General features: G+C 45.7%; 1 non-coding gene across 1 annotated transcript; it reads right to left on the bottom strand.

The window, feature by feature from the left end:
• On the bottom strand, positions 1 to 191 carry LOC124960885 (U2 spliceosomal RNA). Its single transcript, XR_007104202.1, has one exon. It is a non-coding gene; the product is annotated as a U2 spliceosomal RNA (small nuclear RNA).
• Between the last annotated feature and the right edge of the window lie 6,078 nt (positions 192 to 6,269).

Below are 6,269 nucleotides of genomic sequence, written 5' to 3'. Positions count from 1 at the left end.
GGGGGGTGCACCGTTCCTGGAAGTACTGCAATACCAGGTCGATGCGTGGAGTGGACGGAGCAAGCTCCTATTCCATCTCCTATTTCCAAAAATCCATTTAATATATTGTCCTCGGATAGAGGACGTATCAGATATTAAACTGATAAGAACAGATACTACACTTGATCTTAGCCAAAAGGCCGAGAAGCGATACTGAAGCTACCTTCTCTCAGAAACGTTGAGATTTGCAGTCCCTTTTTCAGGTGTGGTGTCTTTCATAACCGAAAACCAAATTACCCTTCTATACGTAATATTCCTGAAATGAATTTTTTCAAAATGATTATTTTATGATAGGAACTACACTTTTTGAAATAGACCTTAAATTTGACCCTTTACTGCTTCGCTCGCGGGCTCACGGTTCGGTGTATTTTGCATAAACCCGCCCCTTCACTTTTTTAACTTCTTGGGATTGGTTTGCAAATGAGTGGCGATTTCAATGCTCACGTGATCGCTGTCTCTTCTAGGGTGGCGTTAGTCTCCTATTTCGAAGGTTTTGGGGAGCTCCCTGGGGCAGCCCGGGGCGACCACGCAGTTTCAGAGCTCTGATTTTGGAGTCCAGCGAACTGGGCTGTGGTCCCTGCTCCTGTTCCTGACACAGAGCTGCGGACGGTGAAGGAGGTTGCTTTCCCGTTCTCCCCTCACTCCCGCAACTTAGGTGCTGGGAATGGAATCCAGGACCTCACCTGATAGCTAAGAATAGTAGGAAAGTATTCTGCCACTCAGCTAGCTACACTCCCAACCCAAAAGGTGGCCTTCATGACTGTTCCCCTTGGCATCCTGGGACTCCTGGCTCTTTTCTACACCACCACCCGTGCCCCACCCACACCTGCTGTTTGCACCATCCGTCCAGCCTCCATAGAGAAGGAAAGCCCTGAGTAAGACGTTTCATTGGTTTCTGATTCCTAAACCTGGGATCTGGCAGAGGGAGAGGTCTCCGCCCTTGTATCCTGATATCGCGGGTTATCGGTGCCGAGTTCTGCTTCCGGAAACGTTGCACTTTGAACATTAGAGAAGTGTGCAAGGCAAGGGTAGGAAACAAGTTTTATTTAAAAAACAATAACAGATTTCTCCCGGGAAGAAGGGGGCCATAGCTGGTGTCCTGGTATCCCAAGAAGTTCTCTCCTCTTTCTCCTTATCTCCTTTCTGCGTCCGGGACTAGGCCCAGGAGATGCCAGTGGGATGGCTGGAAGGTGAGAAGCAGGTGGACTGGAAGGGCCAAGGTGGAGTGATCCGACAGGAAGGGAGCAGCAGCCCAGGGGGCAAAAATAAGCAGCTTCCTGTCTGCTCAGGGTGCTTCATTAACAACCTTCTGGGAGGGGTAGAAGAGGCAGGTAATTGTGGTAATGAAAGGGCTCTGGAGGCATTAACATTTCAGTCTCCCAGGGGCGGTTTCCAACTTCTCCGACCCAAATCAGCTTCCGTTCTTGGGATCCAACTGGATTACCTATCTACACTGGCTGCCTGTCTTTAATTCTCGCTTCACTCATGCCCTAAACGCCTATAAGCTTCTTGAGCTGTTTTCGTTTTTGTTTTGTTTTTTGTTGTTTGTTTGTTTGTTTGTTTTTCCAGGCAGACAAGAAACACAGGTATCCTCTGCTTGGTGTGGTCATACATGCCTGTAATCCCAGCTACTCAGGTGGCTGAGGCAGGATTGGTAATTCAAAGCCAGCCTCAGCAATTTATGGAGACCCTAAGCAACTCAGCAAGAACTTATCTCTAAAGAAATACATAAAAAGGGCTAGAGATGTGACTCAGTGGTTAAGCACCCCTAGTTCAATCCCCACTACTACTACTAATAGTAATTAAAATTAATTAAAAGGACTGGGGCCCTAATTAGAATAAGATATGTCCCAGCATGTATAATTGTATCAAAATGGACCCTACTGCCATGTAGCTCAGTGGTAAAGCACCCCTGGGTTCAATCTCAGTACCAAAAAGTAAAACATTGCTAGGTATCCCCTCACCTAAAGTGTTACAGACAGCTGGCCACCTGTAATCCCAGTGTTAGGTAGTAGCTAGCAATGAGCAGTGAAATGCAGGCAAGGTCGCAAGTATTCTTTTAATTACTTTAGTGTCCTTTAAACTACTTCCAAAGTAGAGGAGAAAGCAAAGCAAAGGGTGGTAGTTAATTTGTAGGAAATAAATAGAAGCATCAAAGCATCAGGAGGCTGAGGCAGGAGGATTGAGAGTTCAAAGTCAGTTTCAGCAAAAGCAAGATGCTAAGCAAACTCAGTGAGACCCTGTCTCTAAATGAAATAAAAAATAGGGCTCGAGTACCTCTGAGTTCAATCCCCAGTAACCCCCTCCCCCCAAAAAAGGAACTTAATATTTACTATAAGAATACAAAGTATATAATTTTTCAAGAATTTAGCTTTCCAGCCAGGTACCACCTTGTGTGCCTGTAATTCCAGCAATGCTGGAGGCTAAGGCAAGTTCAGGGCCAGCCTCCCCAATTTAGCAAGACCCTCTTCTGTTGGGGCCAGCCTTACCCTTGCTAATTTGTTATTAGCTCCCTAGTTCTCTAGAAATTCAAAATGTCTCCTCCTATTTACACAGTTTTATCCAGGGCCTGAGTTTCCTTCCCATCTATCCCCTGGTGACGCTAGTTCCTTTTCTTCTGCCTAACTAGTCAACAATGCCAGGCAGTGTTCCAGGAACTTCGTATGTATTAATGACATTCAGAGAGAAGTAGATACTCTCATCTTCCCTCTTTTACAGATGGAGAAATGAAGCAGTGCAGGTCAAGTGATTTTCTTAGGCCACACAGCTAGTAAGAGAGGCAGACCCCAAAATCCTAGCAACCTGTCTCTGGCGTGCACATCCTAAACCCTGTTCCACACTATCTGCTTGACTGTCCTTGGATGTGTGGGAGGCATCTCAAACTCAGTATGTCTGGAATGAGACTTTCCTGCCCCTGTTGAATTATCCTTTACGTTCCCTTCTACTCACCCCACACCTTCTGCGTCAGCCAGTCCTGTTGCTGCTTCTGCCTGTAAAACATTCTGAATCACTTGATTTCATTCCACTTGGCTTTCTCCTACCTGGATTTTTTTTGGGTGGGTGGGGTGCTACTGGGGATTGAACTCAGGGACACTCAACCACTGAGCCACATCCCCAGTCCTATTTTTGTCTTTTATTTAGATACACGATCTCACTGAGTTACTTAGCACATCGCTTTTGCTGAGGCTGACTTTGAACTTGAGATCCTCCTGCCTCAGCCTCCAGAGCTGCTGGGATGACAGGCAAGTGCCACCATGCCTGTTTTTTTTTTTTTTTTTTTTTAAATTGAACCCAGAGGTGTTTGCTTTACTACTGAGATACATCCATAACCCCTTATGTTTTTTTAATCTTTATTTTGAGACAAGGTCTCATTAAGTAGCTGAGGTTGAACCTGGCCTTGAATTTGCCATCTTCCTGCCTCAGACTCCCAAGTTCCTGGAATTACAGGCCTGCGGCTCCATGCCCAGCCTCTACCTGGATCTTTCTGCTCCCAGTCTCCCTGTTTTCTTCCACGAATCCCAGGTCAAATGCTATTCTTACTGCATCACCATTTCTTCATTGCCAGAAATTATTATAAATTCCTGGGTGCATGAAACTCAACACTGTTGCCATTTGGGGCTGCTTGGGGGTCAGGGAAAAAGGCCTGTGTGTTATGAGGTGTTTAGCAGCGTCCCTGGTCTCTATCCACTAAGTGTTAATAGAATTCCCCTCTTCCCCCAAGTCGTGACAAACAAAAATGTCTATTGACATTGCTAGATGTCACCTGGGGAGCGAAATTAGGCATGGTTGAGAGCTATTGATGATGATGATTTTGGTACTGGGGATTGAACCCAGGGGTATACACCACTGAGCCACATCTCTAGCCCTTACTGTTTTAGAGACAGGGTCTCACTAAGTTGCTGAGACTTGTCTTGAGCTTGCAGTTCTCCTGCCTCAGCATGCCAAGTTGCTGGGATTATAGGCACGTGCCTTCATGCCTGGCACGGCTACTGCTGCTGCTTATTTGTGGTGGTGCTGAGAATTGAACCCAGAGGCCACAGAGCTATATCCCCAGCCCTTTTAATTTTATTTTGACACAGTGTCTGGCTAAGTTGCCCAGAACTTGCAATCCTCCTGCCTCAATCTCCCAAGTTACTGGGGTTCAGGCGTGTGTGCCCACACCAGGGTTGCTTACTCGTTTAAATGATCTTCTCCCATTATTGTCTTTCCTCCTTCCTCTAGGATGGAAGATGGAACCAAATAGCAGTCATCGAAGACAAGAACAAGGTCATGCCTTTTTAGGTGAGTGTGCTGCTGGGTTGGGATGGTGCTTGTTGGTAGTGGTGCCATTGACTAAGGTGAGATGGAGTGGGGAGAAGACACGGGCAGGAAATCAGGAATCTGTATTCCGTTGGGCTCATGTGTGCAGTTGTCCATATCTGCAGCTTAGGAGGTGGCTCAGGCTAGAAGCATTGTAATTTGAGTCACCAGTGTTCAAAAATGACATGGGGAGTCAGAACTCAAATTATCCCATCCCTGTCCCCTAATTCTACAGATGGTCCCAATCTCATTCCTCTCATCTCAGTATAGATCATCATTAACTTGGGTCATATTTTCTTTGCCAGGGTAGGGTACCAGGGATTGAACTCAGTAGCACTCCACTGAGCCACAACCCCAGCCCTGTCTTCTATTTTATTTAGAGGTAGGGTTTCACTGAGTTGTGGTCTCTCTTGCTGAGGCTGGATTTGAATTCCTGTTTTAGCCTCCTGAGTCGCTGGGACTACAGGCATGCACCACCACACACGGCTAACTTGGGCCTAATTTTTAATTCACTTGTCAAGTGGCGAAAATAGCATTTGCAGAAGTTTCATTACCCACTCAACTCTTTCATAAGGCCCCTGTGACGCCTTCCTAGCTTTGGTTCCTTCACTTCTTGTTTCACTTTGCTAGGTTTGGGTTAGACAGGTTCCAACTCCCAGAGTTGGAGGCTTTGGCAACTCACCACCCTCCCACTTCCTTTTCTGATAGCAGCCAAATGCTTATCTTCTCTTTACTGTTTCCTTTATTCACGGATACTTCTGGAAGGTGCCTGCCAGGGTTGGCGGGAGGGTGAGATGAAATAATGCAGACTGGCTGATCTGGAGCAGTTTCACACCAGATTGTAGTTCTTTCCAGCCTTGGTGCTATTATAGTTGAACCCTTCTGAGAAACTGAGGCAGTATACCTGTTTCCCCTTCATAACCCGGTTCTTGTGATCAAGTAAAAAATTTCAGACATGTTGCAGTTTATTGAAGGGATAGGAAAAAGGAAAGAGGACGGGCTGGGGATATAGCTCAGTTGGTAAGGTGCTTGCCTTGAAAACACTAAGACCCTGGATTCAATCTCCAGCAGCAGAAAAAAAAAAAAAAAAAAAAAAAAAGTGGGTCATCTCACAGGGCGATGTGTCTCCCACCTTTTAACATTTTTTGGAGACACAGGCCTGAGTCACTAGGATTACAGGTGTGCACCAGTGCATCAAACTTCCATTAAAATTTCCCTGGGCTGGGGAGATAGCTCAATTGGTAGAGTGCTCGTCTCACAAGCAGAAGGCCCTGGGTTCAATCCCCAGCACTGCAAAAAAAAAAAAAAAGAAAAAGAAAAAAAAAAAAAAAAAAAAAAAAAAGTAAAAAATAATAAATAAAAAAATTTCCTTTATTTTACTCAGGCTGGCCTTAAATTTGTGAATTTTCTGCCTTATTCTCTGCCAGTGAAATTACAGGTATGCCACGACTGGAATTAAGCTGCCACCAGAGACTCAGGAGGATTCCAAGTTCAAGGCTAGCCTTGGCGATTTAACAAGGCCTAAGTGATTTAGTGGGGAAAACTCTCAAAGGGTTCGTAGCTCAGTGGCGTGGTATCCTAGGCTCAATCCCCAGCACCCCCCACAAAAAAGCTCTGGTGACCAAATACTCTAAAGTGAATGCACAACACTTGTGCCATAACTGATCTGGTGCTGCAATCCAAGAGGTTGGGGTAAGATCACAAATGCAAGGCCAGTTCTGAGAATTTAGGAGGACCCTGCTTCAAAACAAAAGGCCTGATTGCAGCTCAGTGTTCAAATGTCCCAGGGTTGAATCCTCAGTACCCCCCACTCACCAAAGCAACCTCATCTGAACATCCAGAAGTATTTACCTACACTGTATGCAGCCTCTTATCCCATAGAACCTACAGGGTCAGCACTGTCTCCTCACTCCCAGGGCCAATTAAAATGT

Source organism: Sciurus carolinensis, chromosome 11 (genome assembly GCF_902686445.1).
Source record: "Sciurus carolinensis chromosome 11, mSciCar1.2, whole genome shotgun sequence".
Classification (NCBI taxonomy): Eukaryota; Metazoa; Chordata; class Mammalia; order Rodentia; family Sciuridae; genus Sciurus; species Sciurus carolinensis.
The sequence above is the reverse complement of the archived record's forward strand: the minus strand, read 5'-3'. Positions and strand labels throughout refer to the sequence as shown.